The sequence below is a fragment of the Schistocerca americana genome, chromosome 10, assembly GCF_021461395.2.
Source record: "Schistocerca americana isolate TAMUIC-IGC-003095 chromosome 10, iqSchAmer2.1, whole genome shotgun sequence".
Lineage (NCBI taxonomy): Eukaryota > Metazoa > Arthropoda > Insecta > Orthoptera > Acrididae > Schistocerca > Schistocerca americana.
Genome location: NC_060128.1, coordinates 197020680 through 197040151, shown reverse-complemented (window position 1 = coordinate 197040151; position 19472 = coordinate 197020680). Strand labels below are relative to the sequence as shown.

The 19472-nt window shown below is 43.3% G+C and overlaps 1 protein-coding gene and 1 non-coding gene across 3 annotated transcripts in view; one reads left to right on the top strand and one right to left on the bottom strand.

Moving 5' to 3' along the window:
- LOC124552497 (angiotensin-converting enzyme-like) overlaps positions 1–19472 on the top strand; it is a 227308-nt gene that overhangs the window by 98395 nt on the left and 109441 nt on the right. The gene's annotated exons all lie outside the window — the stretch shown is intronic.
- Trnar-ucu lies at positions 5759–5831 on the bottom strand. The gene has a single exon. It is a non-coding gene; the product is annotated as a tRNA-Arg (tRNA).

The window sequence follows — 19472 nt, the reverse complement described above, 5'->3', positions numbered from 1 at the left end:
AGAAACATGGAAGTAGATATCCTCGGTGTAACAAAGCAGCTTAAATCACTTAATAAAGGCAAGGCCTCCGGTCTAGATTGTATACCAGCCAGGTTCCTCTCAGAGTATGCTGATAAAATAGCTCCATATTTACCAATTATGTACAACCACTCGCTCACAGAAAGATCCGTACCTAAAGACTGGAAAAGTGCTCAAGTCACACCAGTACCTAAAAAGGGAAGTAGGAGTAATCCGCTGAATTACAGGCCTATATCACTAACGTCGATTTGCAGTATGTACTGTATTCGAACATTGTCAAGTACCTCGAAGAAAACGATTTATTGTCACGTAGTCAGCACGGATTCAGAAAATATCGTTCTTGTGAAACACAACTAGCTCTTTATACTTATGAAGTAATAAGTGCTGTCGACAGGGGATGTCGAATTGATTCCATATTTTTAGATTTCCTCACAAGCGTCTTCTAATCCACTGCGTGCCTACGGAGTATCGCCTCAGTTGTGCGACTAGATTCGTGATTTCCTGTCAGAAAGGTCGCAGTAACAGACGGAAAGTCATCGAGTAAAACAGAAGTAATATCCGGCGTTCCCAAGGAAGTGTTATAGGCCCTCTATTGTTCCAGATCTACATTAACGACATAGGAGACAATCTGAGTAGCCGTCTTAGATTGTTTGCAGATGATGCTGCCATTTACCGTCTTGTAAAGTCACCAGATGACCAAACCGCCTGGCAAAATGATTTAGATAAGATATCTGTATGGTGCGAAAAGTGGCAATTGACCCTGAATAAGGAAAAGTGTGAAGTTATTCACATGAGCACTAAAGGAAATCAGCTAAATTTCGATTACGCGATTAGTCATACAAATGTGAGGGATCTAAATTTAACTAAATACTTAGGGATTACAATTACAAAGAACCTTAGTTGGAACGATCACATGGATAATATTGTGGGTAGAGCAAAGCAAAGACTGCGATTCATTGGCAGAACACTTAGAAGGTGCAACAGCTCTGCCAAAGATATTGCTTACACTAAGCTTGTCCGCCCTATTCTGGAATACTGCTGTGCGGTGTGGGGTCTGCATCAGGTGAGACTGACGGATAACATCGAAAAAGTACAAAGCAGGGCAGCTCGTTTAGTATTATCGCGAAATAAGGGAGATAGTGTCACACACATGATACGTGAATTGGAGTGGCAATCATTAAAACAAATGCGTTTTTCGTTGCGACGGGATATTCTCATGAAAATTCAGTCACCATTTTTCTTCTCCGATTGCGAAAACATTCTTTTGGCACCCACCTACATAGGGAGAAATGATCATCACGATAAAATAAGAGAAATCATGGCTCGCACGAAAAAATTTAAGTGCTCGTTTTTTCCCGCGTGCCGTTCGAGAGTGGAACGGTAGAGAGACAGCATGAAGGTGGTTCATTGAACCCTCTGCCAGGCACTTTATTGTGAATAGCAGAGTAATCACGTAGATGTAGAATCGTTGGTTTCGCGCTGCACTACAGCAGGACATGGCGATAATAACACCGGTGCAGAAAGTACCCTCCACCACACAGTATAGATGTAGGTATGGGAGCTACCTAGCTTGGCGTTACTTGAACGGCTCGCCACGCAGAGCGGGCAGGGTCCGCGTGCGCCGGCCTGTCCTAGACCACGCTAGGACGGCAGGTGGGACTTTTTTCCGCTGCCGGCAGTCTTGTGCAACGCGGAAGGACGCCGCCGGTCCACAGCCGTGAAGGTCGCGCTGCTGGCCTGGCCCCTCTGTTCTGCTTGTGCCCTCGGCGCTTCCTGCTGGCGTCGTCTCTCCTCTACTAGTCCTCACTGTCCACCCCTCTCTTTCTGCAGCTGGTACTCACAGTCCTCCAAACCTCTGCGTTTCTGCCGCGCAAACTAGAAATTACAGAGCGAACGAATGCAGATTACATCGACGTGGAGCAACCTGCCTACCCCGAGCGATGCGTCGGTAATAGATGTGGCCGATAAATAAAATTAGGCATTTTCAAGGAGGTAACACATTAATATCTTTACCTACACCACGCACACGTAAAAATTAATATGTACACCTGTAGCGTCTTTTGTGGTGCCCCCACACTAAAACAAAAATAAAAAAAAGACGCACCACGAAGGAATAAACCGGACACGACGGAAATCGGTCGTTGTCATGTACAGGGGACAGAAAAAATGTGAACACCTGTGCTTACTTGGGAATAGTTTATTAATAAGGGGTTGGACCCCCATTTGCCCGTAATACAGCTGCGATTCTTCTTGGAATACTGGCATATGATAATTGTATACTCACCAATGGAATGTTGAGCCACTCTTCGATCAGAACCTCTTCAAACTCCTGTAGTGACGAGGGAGGTGGAAAACTGCTGCGGAGCCTGCGCTGCAATACCGCCCACGAGGGTTCCGTAATGTCCTGTGCTGGCCAGGGAAGACGCTGAAGTTCAGTTGCATACTTCTCCTACTACGGTTGTACTGTCCTGGCTGTGTGAATGGGCGCATTATCGTACTGAAATATGGAATCATTGTTGGCGAACAATGTTTGAATCATGGGGTGCACTTTTCACCTAACATGTCCAAATAATCGTTGGCTGTAGCACGGCCTTTGAGAGTGATGATGGGACCAGCAGAATTCCATGATACGGCTGCCCACACCATCACAGTTCCACCTCCATGCTTAACCGTTCTAATGTTGATGAGTCATCTAAGGTGGCGGACTGAAAGCAAGCGATTGTTCAGTCAGTCATTACCGAGGCAGTATGCGAGCCAGTGGCCACCACTTCTTACCATTACTTTATGTCTGTTCAGAAGATACAACAAAGCTTATGATACACAAAATGAATTGTACCTTACGTAAGGCCTCAATGAAATGATAGGCGCAGTGACATTTCTTATTGTAATATTTCGATGGCGTTTTGTCGGATAAAGACATGTTGATGGGGATCGTGACTACCTCTTGGAATGAATCTCTACGTAAGCTTTTCATTTGCCTAAGCGCAAAGATCATATTGAGCAACATGACAGATAAGCTGCACCCCTTTGTCACTCCCTGTTCTTCTTCTACCTCCTCTTCATGTTCTTCGTCTGTTGGACCTGCACTCTGGCTTCCGAACAGGTTTTAGATGAACTTCTGCTCCTTGTATTTTATTCGTGATGCATTAAAATTTTTAAAGAGAGTCTGCAAATGCTATAAACGAATACCTGCTTTCTTCAACCTATCTTCTAAGATACATCGTAGGGTCAGTATTGGCTCGGGTGCTCCTAGATTTCTCCGGAAACCAAACTGATTTTCTTCGAGATCGGATTTTGCCAGGTTTTTCAATCTTCGGTGAATATTTGGTGTCAGTATTTTGCAAACGTGACTAACTAAATTGATAATAATATTCACTCCTGTCGGCGCCTGCGTTGTTTGGAACGGTTACACATAAAATGTAGACTGGCAATGGCAAGGAAAGCGTTTCTGAAGAAGAGAAATTTGTTAACATCGAGTATAGATTCAAGTGTCAGGAAGTCGTTTCGGAAAGTATTTGTATGGAGTGTAGCCATGTATGGAAGCGAAACGTGGACGATAAATAGTTTAGACAAAAAGAGAATAGAACCTTTCGAAATGTGGTACTACAGAAGAATGCTGAAGATTAGATGGGTAGATCACATAACCAATGAGGAGGTATTGAATAGAACTCGGGAGAAGAGAAATTTGTGGCACAACTTGACTAGAAGAAGGGATCGGTTGGTAGGGCATATTCTGAGCTATCAAGGGATCGCAAATTTAGTATTGTAGGGCAGCGCGGAGAGTAAAAATCGTAGAGGGAGACCAAGAGATTCAGAAGGATGTAGTTTGCAGTAGGGTACGGGGAGATGAAGAAGCTTGCACAGGATAGAGTAGCATGGAGTGCTGCATCAAACCAATCTCTGGACAGAAGACGACGACGACGACGACGACGACGACGACGACGACGACGACAACAACAACAACAACAAAACTCTTCCTGAACTCTGAGGGTATTTCGCCCGTCTCATGCATCTTGCACATCAGATGGAATATTCTGTCATTTTTAACGTTTTTATAAAATGCATTTTAGGCAGTATCTGTTTAGTATCCTATTATTCATCAACCGGTTTCGATTATTAACCATCACCCAGAATGTAGGGTACAACAGATTAGTTAAAAACGTCCCATATTCTTTTGAAGCTGAACCACATCGAAATTATCCACAGTTTTACAATCAATTTGTCTTTGGATACCGACAGTCATATTTTATGCGAAACATAAAGACACAGACATCCTGGGATGTTTTTTAACAAATTGTCGTACCCCACGCCAATGGCCTTGCCGCTGTCGGGCTGGACTGGCACTTGGATGGGTGACCATCCGGTCTGCCGAGCGCTGTCGGCAAGCGGGGTGCACTCAGCCCTTGTGAGGCAAACTGAGGAGCTACTCGATTGAGAAGTAGCGGCTCCGGTCTCGTAAATACGGCCGGGAGAGCGGTGTGCTGACCACATGCCCCTCCATATCCGCGTCGACCGACCTCTTCGGACGGTGTTCAGTTTTTAGTTGTACCCTACATCCTGGATGATTGTTAAGAAGTGAAACCGGCGGATCACTAATGAGACAATTAACAACTGATGGTTACAATGCATTTTGTGAAATATTCTGCCGTCGTTGGTTCGTCCATGGGTGTCATCATCATCTAATGCAGGTACCTTGTTTCGATTTTTTTCAGTGGTCAGATTCTTCGTAATACTGTTGCTGAACAACAGTGGGTGGCTGACTTTCTACCAGACGTTATCAGCCACCGATTTACTTTGTGTGACAACAAATGTCGACATCCGTCCTCTGTCCCCGTGGCTGGTTTCGAACTGGGACAAGAAATCTTCAGAAGAGTTTTGGCACTTTTAGAAGCATCAGATGAGAAGCGTTTCGTTTCATGGAAGCTTTTAGTACTAGAATTTCAATATCAAATATATAGTAAAAAATTTACGTGGACCGATGTGTGACGTGAAGAGATTCTTCTTCATATACTGCAGTTTCTGAAGGATTTCTGTCTCCTCTTAGACTATGACAATGCTAGTGGAGTAAAAGTGATCCATTTTCAGTGATTGATACAACTTTTCCGTGTATTTCACACACGAGTATATTTCTAAATCCCTTTCTTGTCTACAACTACAAACAAAAGAAAAGGCCAAAGTCCCGAGACAGGACAGAAATAATCGGTTGAAGTAGAAATCTTCTGATACACATAGGCACAGTTTCGACTGGTTTCCTGGAAAGGCACGTACCACATTCAGGAGTTGGGAAAAAAATACGGAAACACCGCGAGAAATGGGTGCTTGGATATGAGTGCAGACGCAGTCCAAGCCTGCAGCCAAGCAAGGCAGGTGTGCAGCGTCCTCAGCACATTCCAAGTGTCCGTTTCAGTATAGTTTGTGGTGGCTTTCCTCTATCAGATGATCCGCAAAAGCGCAGCGTGCACTACTACTTTTTCAGGCTCACAGGTGCTCAGAATGACTAGTTTTAAAAGTTTGTACTTGTTTGGACCATGTACAAAGTTTAGCAGGACTACAAAATGATATATTCAGCTTGGTGTAACACAAAGCGGTGTTTTAAACGCCCAGTCTCAGAAAGTTTTGCAGTCTCGGCGTATTCGGCTTCATGTGTGTCTGAGGTAGAACAGACGAAGGAGAGGACAAGGAATGCAAAGTGCGGCAGTAGAATGCAAGTTCCGCGCATCAGTGGCGTTTAAAAATGCTTCATCCCTTGCGGGGATCGAACCCGCGACCTTTGGATTAGAAGTCCAACGCGCTATCCTCTGCGCCAAAGGGACGATGTCGCAGTTCCTCCTTTCACACAGATTATAAGAGAACTAGTGAGTCACACGAGCGCTTTTCCTGCTACCGTCGCGAGGTCAAGCTAGTCGTCGTGACGTCATCGGAATGACGCACTCCGCTGCACGCGCCTGTCGATCCGAACGCTTTGTGCCCTGGGCGGCACTTGAAAATTAATTAACATGGTTAAAATTATTGTTGTACGCAACTGGAACGAGTAACTCACATTTGTGTGTGACACGAAACAGAAATCACGCTGTGGACCCGGGTTCGACTACTGGTGACAGCACCGATCCGACTGACTCGCCCGCCACTGAAATGGCGTCAGGTGAAAATATTTGCACCGATATTTATAATTTCTTTACTTTTGGGCTTGGTGGTCTAGCGGCAATGTGTGCGGCTCGGAAACGAAAGCTCCTGGGATACAATCCCGGTCGGACCATTGAAGTTTTCAGTCTGCCTTTAACCCTCTAACGGTAAGGTGAAGTCTCCTGACATAAACGGTAAGGTGGGGTTGGATCAGACCCCACCCTCCAAATATCGCTTTTTCGGGGTAAAATAATGAATAATGGGAAAAAGTTTTATTATCAATTAAACACACACAATATTTGTTACAACAACAAGTTTTTTTATTTTTATAGTCAATAAGTAAGAATATAAAGTACTTTGGAAAAAAATAGGAACTTGATTACAAAAAACACCTTAATAGAAATATTCTCTATAAAATTAGTGAAAACATAGTGAAAATCAATAGATTCAGTCATCAACTAGGAACCTGAGTGCTTCAGAAATTCTGAAGATACTAATTGTAGAAAATATAGTGTCAGCAGTTTCGAAATATAAAGTTCTCAATAATAAATATCTTTGTACACATAATGTAATGGGAACAAATAATAAATGTATAATGTTATCCTGGAAACGATCACATACAGCCGTGAAAATACATATTTGGCACAATTTATCACATCTCAGTTTCTTTACAGCCAGGTCATATAACTTTATGCTCCCCACATATAGAACGATTACACTTACTAAAAGAAGCATTCCCCTTCCTATCTTCTGATCTGTCTCAAAAATCACATCTTCTTTTCTTTAGTGGCTGTGCTTGGGTAGGCTTGTCTAATTCGATTGGTTCTCTTTCTAAAAGTTTTCCAATAGACGAACGGAGCTCATGGAGAAGATGTGTGTTATTCAACCTCTTTTCCATAAGAGGTTTTGTGAAAGAGGGCGCAAGATTTTTGAGAAATGATATTCTCGCGTCATTTGAAAAGCTGCCCATTTTGTTATTGCTTTTGTAAATGATAACACTATTTATAGCAGCGATGTCTAAAATAGCATAAAAGTACCGCGTGGGCCATCTTCTCGATTTTCTTTTTGTGGTCCTGCTGTGGCAAAGCATATTTAATACATCGACCCCTCCTTTAGTTAGATTGTAGAACTCCCGAATTTCAGGCTTATTTGATTTTTCATTTATCTCTCCAGAGAAGTGCATAGACGATATCAGTAAAACTTTTTTATTTTTCTTTGGGGTAAATGACACCAAAGTTTTGTAGTCCTGATACATATATGTTGAAGAGCCTACCGGAGCGGAAAGCAGCCTCCTCAATGTACCTACAAATGTGAGTTTCTTATTGAGGAGGGCGTCAGTCACCTCCGCTGAGGAGAACCAGTTGTCCGCTGTAATGTTTCTGTTAGAACCCCTGATAGATTCCGTCAGGCGCAAAACATACTGGGCAGGTAAAGACAAATCTCCAGGTCTCCTCTTTATTCTGTTGTCCTTCCCAGTGTATGGAATGCCACGCAAAAAATAGAATGTCCTTGCGTCACATAGTGACATTATTTTCAACCCATATTTGTCGGGTTTCGAATGGACAGGCACCCCGAAAACTCAATAGAGTCTCATCTACTGTGACATATTCAGATGGACTATAATTTTTTTCACTGTTAGATTCAAACATGTCCCACACTTGTCTGAAAGCCGCAAATTTGTCGTTGATTTTTCTGGCCTCTCTGGTGGCTTTATCATCGAAGCGGAGGTTTTCTAGAAGAAATGCAAACCTTCTCTTGCACATAGTGTAACGGAATACCGGAGGTCCATAGGTTGCTGAGAACATCTCATCTACACTGAGCATAGAATTTTTTAGGACACCACTCATGAAGAGAAGGCCCATCAACCCTCTTATTTCAACGCTCTCTGTTGGCGAATGAAACCACTGGACCGTATTGTACTTTTGGCTAGATTTCTCGATTTCAAGATTTGTGTACAAAACAATTGTTTCTATAATTTTTGAATCTATAAATAATAAAAATATTTCCAATTCACTAGTGACCCCCCTTGCCTCCCCACGCGGACCAGGGAGATGAGTAATAATATTTCACGCTGGTGTCCTAGAAAATTTTGAATGGATGGGTTTGTTGGTCCATATTGTCTTTAAGTCTTTACCTAGCTCAAAATTTCTCTCATCGTCTACATATGACTGAGAATTATCAAACTCGACTGCTCCTGCCGCACAGTGAAATACATCATCCTCGTCATCAGTATTAGATAATACATCATCCTCGGTTTCTGAACAGTTTTCTGCATCGATATTGGTGCCATCCTCTGACTCAGCCTCCTGTCGGAGAAACTCGTCGTATACCTCCTCAGGAGTTCTAAGGAGTTGATGCGCCATTTTAGGAAGATACTAGAAGAGAAAACACAACTCAGATGTAATATAAACATCAATATGGGGTTTAATCCTCCCCACAAAAGAAACTAATAAGTGTGACGTAAACAGTAAGGTGGGGCCGGATCCAACCCGAGCGCTGGTAATGTAGGTTTCGGATAGAGAGGGTAGCTGCAGGTCACCCATCAGACTGACGTGGCCTCCTCCCGGGACGACTGGCTGGTAGGGTAGCTGGAACCACAGCGCTCTCAGAAAAGGGAGTGGGGAATTATAAACAAAGCAGACTCGCAGGGGTCGGATTCCACCCCAACCTTACCGTTAGAGGGTTAACAGAGCCTTCATCTCTACAAGGATGTGGAGAGTGACAAGGAGCCACACGTGGTCCGGATTCCAGGTTAAACTGTACGGCCCCTTTCGCCAGTTGGGTAACTGGAATAGCGTAGTGAAATCCAATTTGCCGAAGTGGCGTCCAATAGAAATACTTGCGTCAGACTGCTGAATCACACACCATTATTATTTACGTATAAGAATCTTAATAAAAATGTTGTTTTATACACAGTGTGGATAGGTAAAGCTCTGGCGTGTGAAAGTGTGATATGACAGAAGAAAAAACTAGGCGCTTGCGACACACGAAGCCTGCACAGTCTTAGAACAGTGTTCATTGAATTGTGAGTGCATTATGTCGGTAGTATTGAATTCGAACATAAGCAAATTGTTGGCGATCGTATGTTGCGCGCGTCCGTAACGAAGAGAGCTGAGGTATTTGGTGTTTCAAGGTGCACGGTATCGAAGAATTGTACCGCGTACAGGGAAGGTGGAGAAACATCGTCCGCTAGTCACAATTCGGTCGAAAGTGTCTGCTGAGTGATCGTGACGGACTAGTGATTGAAGAGGGCTCTGGCGAAAATAAGGGGGCGACAGCTGCAAAAATCACTGCAGAACCTGTCAGCTCCAAAACAACACGAAGGAAGAGAGCTTCGTAATCTGGTAAATGCAGGGCGATATGGAATTACAGAGCCACTCACCAGTGATGCAAACGTCCGTAGCTGGAAAACGTGGTCCCGGCGCCACAAAACCTGGTCTGTGGACCAGTGGAATAAAGTCATTCGGTCGGATGAGTTTTGTTTCACAATATTTCCAGCTTCCAGCCGAGTTTACGTCCCAAGAGGAAACATGGCGGGGTTGGGTGAATATTTGAGCAGCCACACCGTGGCATTAATGCCGAAGACTGTGTGACCAGTTTGGCAGGTCAGGTCCGTCCCATGTGGCAGAGGTTGTAATTGCGTGCACTGAACAATATGGTGGTCTTAAAAATTCGTCACTTCTCGAAAATGAACTGTATAATATCGCATTCCGATAAAAACCGTGACATAACTGAAAAATGTAGTAGTAAGTTATCTAAGTTTTATCGCATGTCCTTTGTCCCTCTGTGGCCTCCACCCTAGTGCTTTTAGGGTGGAGGTTTTAATGTGTTGCAGAGTGGCTGGCTTCTCCTTTGTATTCTCAAGGTCAGCCAGCAATGGCAATCTGCTTTGTTGTTTTAATCTCTTCATCCGGTTTCTTGCGTTCCTGTGGTTTTCTTGTCCCCTTTTGTCCATTTACATGTTTGTTGCCCTTCAACGTTCTTGTGATTTTTCCTTTCATTTTGATTTTTCAGTCTCGTTCGTTTTATTCTCACATTTGGGGCATTGTTTTATTCGGAACAAGGGACTGATGACCTCGTAGTTTCGTCCCTTTCCCCCTCTTTTAATCCAACCAACCAACCAATCTTTGCACGATTTCGAAATCTTATGACGATCCGTCAAATTAAATATTTGTGCCTCTTTTTCAAACAGTACTTCATTGCAGAGAACACATCATGTGTGGAAAGTCTGACGTCAACATTAACATTGCAAGATCGTTAATGTACAACACGAACAGCAAGCATCCCAACACAGTTCCTTGGCAGGGCATCAGATGTTACTTCTACATCTGTTGATGTCTCTCCACCCACGATTACATGCTATCCTCTACCAACGAAATCCTCAATCCAGTCACAAATTTCGCCTGATGTCCCATGCGATCGAACTTTTGATAGTAAGCGTGGGATTGGCGGTGAGTCATATCCTGCACTTACCTGACTGTCTAGATACACGCCTTTCAGGATGTCGTGTGAAAAACTGCGAGTTGTGTTCCGCATGATCGATGTCTTCAGAACCTATGCTGGTTGCCATATAGGAGGCAGTTCGAGACAATTCATTGTGTGAAGCCTGCACCTTTAGAAAGCTTAATGGCACAGTTTGACTGCTAGATTTGCTGGCAGGATGGACACATGAAGGGTGTTCGAGCTTAGAACTGTTGCTCTAAGTGGTGAGCGGTTTTGTTCTTGCTAGATGCGTAAAGTTTGTTGCCAATAGGAGACCAGACCATCCTGATGATATGCAGAACCCGCCGCGTTGTCTTCAAAGGAGATTCGTCCAAAAGAACCCGAGTGTGCTTCAGGGATTCGTGATGGCATCATTAAGCTTTGTTACATATTAGGAGCTCTCTGTTCTTAACATTTCAATTTCCCTCATCAGTAATTAAGTTTTTATTAATTACCTTGATTATTGCCAAGCAATTAAATGCTTTCTAACAAAACTATACCACATGTCGGCTAATTTCATAAGCTATTTGTCCATTTCCCACTCCTCGTCTGACTGCGAAATTTTGGACAAAAACGCATTGTGTAATTTATATGGACTCTTGCTTCCGTTCCGCTGAAACGTTCGACCAGTAAGACTGTTCGATAATTTTCTTCTTCAATAGCCAGACCGAACGTATGTCTTCAGCATTCTGTCTAAATTTTTCAATTGTTTCAATATTTCTACGGGATCCCCACACTTTCGCCGTCGTCACCCTCACCTCTCTGCTCGGCTAACGCGGTCGATGCTCTAGCGTCCCCTACGCTCCTTGTTTGTTTGTGTAATCGGTTTACTTACTGCTTTGATGAGGCCCGCCACGAATTCTTCTTCTGTTCCGAACTTTTCATCTCAGCGTATCACTTGCAATCTACATCTGCAGTTATTTTCTGGATGCATTCCAATCTCTGTCTTCTTCTACAGTTTTTACTCTCTACAGCTCTGTGAAGTAGCATTGAAGTTATTCTATGACGTCTTAGCAGTTGTTCTGTCGTCTTGTTCCTTCTTTTTGTCAGTGTTTTCCATGTTTTCCTTTCTTCGATCCTGCGCAGAACCTCCTCATTCCCTACCTCCTGAGTCTACCTAATGTCGAGCATTATTCTGTCACACCGCATATCAAACGCTTCGATTTCCTTCTGTTTCTTTTTCCTACAGTCCATGTCTCACTCCCATACAATGCTGTGCTCCGAGCGTAGGTTCTCAGAAATTTCTTCCTCAAATTAAGACCAATGTTTGATGCTGGTAGACTTTTCTTGACCAAGACTGCCCTTTTTGCGAGTATTAGTCTGTTTCATACGTCCTCCTTGCTCCGTCCGCAATGGGTTATTTTACTGCCTAGGTAGGAGAACTCAATTTCGTCTACTTCGTGATCCACAATTATGATGTGTCGGTGTTCTAATTTCTGCTACTTCTCATTACTCTCATCTCTCTTGGGCATATATTCTTTGCTCATGAAGCTGTTTATTTCATCCAGCAACTCCTGTAATTCTCTTTCACTTTCAGTGAGAATAGCAATGTCATCGACGAATCTTCTTTTTGATATCCATTCACCTTGAATTTTAATCCCACTCTTGAACCTTTGTTATTTCCGTCAATGCTTCTTCTATGTACAGACTGAACAGTAGGGGGCGAAAGACTACATCCCTGCCTTCCACCCTTTTTAATGCGGGCACTTCGTTCTCGGTCTACCACTCTTGCTGTTGCCTCTTCGCTCTTGTACATATCGCATATTACCAGCCTCTCCCTATAGCTTACCTCTATTTTTCTCAGAATTTCGAACATCTTGCACCATTTTACGTTATCGAACACTTCTTACATGTAGACATATCCTATGAGCGAATTTTGATTTTTCTTCTGTCTTTGCTTCCATTATCAACCGCAATGTCAGATCTGCCTCTGTGGCGCCTTTATCTTTCTCACAGCGAAGCTGATCGTCATCTAACACATCCTCAATTTTCTTTTCCGTTCTTCTGCATATTATTCTTGTCAGCAATTTCGATGCATGAACTGCTAAGCGAAATCTCGCACCTACCGACTCTTGCAATCTTCGGAAATGCGTGGATGATGTTTTTCCGAAAGTTTGGTATCGCCCGTCTCACAGATTCTGCAGGGGAACGAGAATTTCCGTTACGTTGCCACTTCTTCGAGTGATTTTAGAAATTCCGATGGAATATTATCTACCCCTACTTAAGTGTTCCGCAACTCTTTTAAATTCTGACTGTAATACTGCATTCCCTACCTCTTCTATGTAGTGTCCTGTTTCTTCTTCTAACACGTCACGGGAGAAGTCCTTCCCCTCAGCGTACTCTTTCCACCTACCCGCTGCCTCCACCGCTGTGATTCCCAGGGCGCCCTTAGTGTTAGTGCCCTTGCTTTTAATGGCGTCGGCGACCCAGCGGTGTAGCGTTCCGGCGCGGCGTCGTATGCTTTTCATCGACTTGCACCACACTGCTCCATCGGATCTGGCGATGAGTTGACTGTTTTTCCAAACGATTTCATTTTTTTCAGATGGTTTTGCTTATCAACCTTCTACAGGGAATGTGGGTCTGAGGTCAGGATGGATTTATTTACATACTGATAAAACAGTTTGTCATTCGTCAGCGAATAAAACGCCAGGTGTCGCCGTGGATTTCGGAAGATACGGCGACCTCACAACTCTAAGACGTAGTCTGCGTGACAGAACCGCAGCGCCTGGGGCCCGGGCTCTGGCAGAAGCAGTAACGGTGGCAGTAAAAGTAGAGGCCGGCCGGCGGCAGTGGAAGGAAAGCGCGACCCAGCGGCCGCTATCAGCGCCTGGGCCGGCTCACTTGTCAGATAAGCGACCGGCTAGCTGCTGGCCACAGGGCACACACGCCGCCCTTACCCTACCTACCCACCTACCTGCGCCGGGCCGACCACTCTCACCCACCTCATTCTCCTCCACACGCGACTCTGCGCCCCACGACAACGCAGTAGCCGAGGTCTCGTGTCACTCAGCTCGCAAGAAGACCGGATGTAATTACCCTCAGCGACGTGATTCGTATTGGCAGTGCGTGTACGGCGCGACTAGGACCGATACGTAAGCAGAGAGACGCAACACTCTACCCGTTTTGGAGAAAATCGAGTTTGGAAACGTAAGGCGTCCTAATACAGTGTGATTCGCTAACAGTCTTGCCTCAGTGGAGATCACCACCAGAGTTAAACGCTGTCGGGCTTGGCCGGCACTCGGATGGGCGGCCGTTCAGGTCTGCCGAGCACTGTTGGCAAGCAGGGTGCACTCGGCCCTTGCGAGGCCAACTGTGGAGCTGCTTGACTGAAAAGTAGCGGCTCCGGTCTCGCAAACTGAGCAGTGTGCTGACCACACGGCCCTCCGTATCCAGTGACTTATATCGGTCAAGGAAGACACGGCGGTCGGTCGGTTCCGTTAGGCTTTCAGAGGTCTGTTCGGATGGAGTTTTCGGAGGTACAGTGTGATTTCGAGAGGATGTAAGGATGTTACAAACTATGAGGGATGATGGAGAAGGGAAAATGTATCAATTTGAGTTAAGGGTGTGTGTCGAAATAAATAAAAAAATTAAATTTATTGGTTTTTTGAAAAGAGAAAAAATTATGGATATGGAACTGTAACTTTAAAATTTTTGAGAGGCTTTTTTACGGACTGTATTGACCGGCTTGAATGCGGACAAATTCAGTGCTGCGTGAAATTTGCTTGTAATATAATTTAGAATTCCGCTTAATTACATTTTTGAATTCTACGTCATTGTTGATATAATCAGAGTTCTCACCTTAGACGTAGACTTAGTCTTTCTGCCACAATACTAATTCATTAGTCGCCATCGATGTTCTTCTCTTTGCTGACAGTGTGTATTTTCCTAAGTCGGTTTTGGTTTACTTCACGAAGACGGTGGAAACCAAGGAATACAGTGCTTCGACGCTTTAAATAATTCTCGTAAAACTTACTTTTCACCATTTTTTTATTCACAAGAAAATAGGACTTGCGCTGCTCGTCGCACAAACCATAAATACTAACAAGATGGCTGCCTTTCCACACACATCAAAAATTACGCCCATGCCCTACAAGGTAACAATAGAAAGTGTATCTTAGCTCCTTCTTGGAGTATGAAACAAAAGAGAATCCGACATGAACATTACAGAGATTATATTCTACATCCCTCTCAATTTAATCTTTGGCGCAGCCTTTGAGGTATTGTATGTCTCTGCGTCGGAATGTGTCATTACAGGTCCCTGCTCCGGAAAAGACCGACTGGAAAGTTATAAGCGAAAGACGTCCCGGTATCTTTGACAGTGAAATACATGTGCCAGTACTGTTGTTCCATAGCGTTGGCGATCCCGATGAGCACACAGACGTAGGCGTGGAAATAGTAACCCAGCTAATCCAGTGCCGATGGTGTGCCGTGTTCTGAGAGGAGCAGTTCTGCTGTAGTACTGACGACGATTAGCACTAACCAAATGGAGTTGTGCCTGCTGACGTAATTTCCAGACGCGATTTTTCTGTCAGCAAAACAAATGGAAGCAGCAGGGAAGCGGAAAGGTTTGTAACACTACTACAAACCATACTCCGCCCGAGCAGCTCATGAAGACCCGGCGGTACCGACCGGCCGCCGTGTCATCCTGAGTCCACTGGCGTCGCTGGACACGGATACGGAGGGGCACGTGATAAGCACACCGCTCTCCCGGCCCTATGGCAGTTTACGAGACCGCAGTCAAGTAGCTCCTCAGTTTGTCAGAAGGGCTGAGTGCACCCCGCTTGCCAGCAGCGCTCGGCAAACCTGTTGGTCACCCATCCGAGTGCTATCCCGGCCCGACAGCGCTTAACTTCAGGGAACCGATGTTACCACTGCTGCAGAGCCGTCGGCTGTTAGTGTTTTACACACTCACCTCAACATAACTGAATGATTGTCACCTGAAACATCGTGGTGAGACGTCGACGTTATCTGGCTGCAATACCGAAACTTCATAGAGTGCTCTCCATTGCAGTTGACCGTGACTCTGTACTAATGGTTAAGATATCGGACTATTTTCCGTTTGTCAGGAGATTTCTATTCAAAGGAAGCAGTAGCAAAACAAACTGGAATCCAACACAGGTTCTATTAGTAGTAAAGTAATAGGTGTATTTATAAATAATTAATCTACTACCAGTCACGATTTTCTTTATTTTTCGCACGACGCGTTTAGGGAAGTGATTGCCATCTTCAATTCCGTTTTTTGTGTTTGTTATGTCATTCTTATATGATGATGTCGATGTGTGAGATTCTGCTTAATTTTGTTGACTTTACTGCAATATATAAGAAACCACGCTAATTTTAGTTGGTTGTCGATCTTTTTGTGAAGTTAGTGACGAAATTTAGAAGAATTTGTACTTACAGTTTCCTTATGGTCCATTTCTGCAGAGTCTCACATACACTAAACATCACACACAACTTGTTGTACACTTTTAAATATCGAAACCATTTTAAATAAACAAAACAGTGGCACAGATGTTCTTACAAGTTTTTTCCACATTCAATAAACTACAGCAAGAACTAATGCACAATATAAAGTGTAAACATGTCCATACTCAGACTCTGGAATATACAAGGTCACATGCCAGGAATGCTCCATGTTCTACCTAGGACAAACAGGCCGAAATTTCAACACCAAGCACACAGAGCACATAAAAGCTTACACACACAACAGACACACTGCATCAGCCATAGCAACACATGTACATAATACAGGACACCCATTTAGAAAAATAGAGCAAAATGTCAAAGTACTCCACCGACTAAATAAAGGACATAAAATGGATTTGCTAGGGAGAACTGGAAATATATTCACATTACAGAAAATATGAAGATAAAATATGTAATTATGTAAAACGAAGCGGTCGCCATCCAAAGTAGCTAATCGTGTACCAAGTACTGATACCGTCCACCAAGGAAACGAACTATCGGTATTTACTTTACTTCATGTTGCAATTCTATTTTTCCTTATAGGACACGAGACAGTAGCCTACTTTAGCAAGCAGTATACCAGTGCTTTGACGTGAACAACACACAAATATTAAACATTTTGGCAACAACTGGCTCTAAATAACACTTACTATCTGTACATTACAGTAGGAAAAGTAATGACCATTACAGGCGATTGATCACAGATAGTGAGCACTACTAACTTCATCCTTAACTAGATTATTTACCGGAATTACTGACATGGAAATGGTTTTTAGACAGTCGTATTACCTGTTCTGATCACTGTTTTCTTATGGAACCTTCAGTTCTTTATACTAGACGGAGCACAAATAAATATGTGGTCACTGGCTTTGTAATAAATTGAACAGTGGTAGCCAGTTACTCATTGTAGCACACAAAAGCTATAAAAATGGATAGCTGCGCTTCACTTCTACTGTTACTGTAATATGCAAAGCAAAGCTGACTCAACAGCCAGAGTGCGGGCCTCAGAAACTATTATGTCAGTGACTAAGATCAAGACTGACTATTTTTGTTACAACACAATATCAAGAATACTATTAACTAAAAACACACGAGATAAGCATATTACTACAAACTTGTACATCAGTTATTCCTTAAGCTGACACTTCGTTTACTAGTCAGTAACTACTCTGAACAGTCACAGCTCTATACAGGTAACTTCAATAGTGAACTGGGATTCAATAAGGATGACAATTAACCAAAACACTTCAGATAAGTTCTTTGCATTTGTGCTTTGTCTAACCTTTGAATAATTTCGTATGAAAAACTCGTGGAGTATTTAAGGAACAAAATTCACTGAATTGTAAAGAAATCTGCTATTCTACAAAAGTTGTTGTTGTTGTGGTCTTCAGTCCTGAGACTGGTTTGATGCAGCTCTCCATGCTACTCTATCCTGTGCAAGCTTCTTCATCTCCCAGTACCTACTGCAGCCTACATCCTTCTGAATCTGCTTAGTGTATTCATCTCTTGGTCTCACTCTACGATTTTTACCCTCCACGCTGCCCTCCAATACTAAATTGGTGATCCCTCGATGTCTCAGAACATGTCCTACCAACCGATCCCTTCTTCTAGTCAAGTTGTGCCACAAACTCCTCTTCTCCCCAATTCTATTCAAACAAAAGTTGTTACACGTTATTAAAGAAAACAATTACTTATCTGTTGAATAAAATAGGATACTCGGAAACATTGCAGCACTTGGGAAAGGACACTGCCTCGGTAAATGACATGTCTACATCTACATGGATACTCTGCAAATCACATTCAGTGCCTGACAGAGGGTTCATCGAATCACCTCCACAATTCTCTATTATTCCCGTCTCGTATAGCGCGTGGAAAGAATGAACACCTATATCTTTCAGTACGAGCTCTGATTTCCCTTCGCATTCGGAGGACAAACTTAGTGACTGGAATTTCGTGAGAAGATTCCGTCGCAGCAAAAACGCCTTTCTTTTAATGATTTTCAGCCCAAATCCTGTATCATTTCTGTGACACTCTCTACCATATTTCGCGATAATAGAAAACGTGCTGCCCTTCTTTGAACTTTTTCGATGCACTCGGTCAATCCTACGTGGTAAGGATCCCACACCGCACAGCAGTATTCTAGAAGAGGACGGACGAGGGTAGACTAGCCAGTCTCCTTAGTAGATCTGTTAACATTTTCTACTTGTCCTGCCAATGAAACGCAGTCTTTGGTTAGCCTTCCCCATGTCATTTCCCATCCATCTGTTCCTTCCAGTTTAAGTCGTTCGTAATTGTAATTTCTGTGTATTTAGTTGAATGTAGGGCCTTCATATTTCACTGATGTATCATGCAACCGAAGTTAAACGAATTCCTTTTAGCACTCGTGTGGATGACCTCACACTTTTCGTTATTTAGGCTCAATTGCCACTTTTCGCACCATTCAGATATTTCTTTTAAATCGCTTTGCAGTTTGATTTGATCTTCTGATGACTTTATTAGTCGATAAACGACAGCGTCATCTGCAAACAACAGAAGACGGCTGCTCAGATTGTCTCCCAAATCATTTATATAGATAAGGAACAGTAAAGGGCCTATAACATTACCTTGGGGAACGTCAGAAATCACTTCTGTTTCTACGAACTGTGACCTCTCTGACAGGAAATCACAAATCCAGTCTCATAACTGAGACGATATTCCAGAAGAACGCAATTTCACAACGAGCCGCTTGTGTGGTACATTATCAAAAGCCTTCCGGAAATCCGGAAATGCAGAATCCATCTGAAATCCCTTGTCAATAGCACTCAGCACTTCATGTGAATAAAGAGCTAGTTGTGTTTCACAGGAACGATGTTTCCTAAACCCATGTTGACTGTTTGTCAATAGACCGTTTTCATCGAGGTAATTCATAATGTTCGAACACAATACATGTTCTACAATACTGCTGCATATCGACGTTAACGATATGGGCCTGTAATTTAGTGGATTACTCCTACTATCTTTCTTGAATATTGGTGTGACCTGTGCAACTTTCCAGTCTTTGGGTACGGATCTTTCGGTGAGCGAACGGTTGTATGTGATTGTTAAGTATGGGGCTACGGCATCAACATACCGCGAAAGGGACGTAATTGGTATATAGTCTGGACCAGAAGACTTGGTTTTATTAAGTGATTTAAGTTGTTTCTCTACTCAGAGAATATTTACTTGTACGTTGCTCATGTTGGCAGCTGTTCTCGATTCGAGTTCTGGACATTGGATTGAATATGGGTCTTTAAACAAAGTTTTAAAAAGTAGCATTATTATTTGTATAAGGAACAGCGTAACTCGTCCATGCAATTGTCCAGTACTCGACTGATAATTTAAGGTGGAGGAGGTGTCTGTGGCGA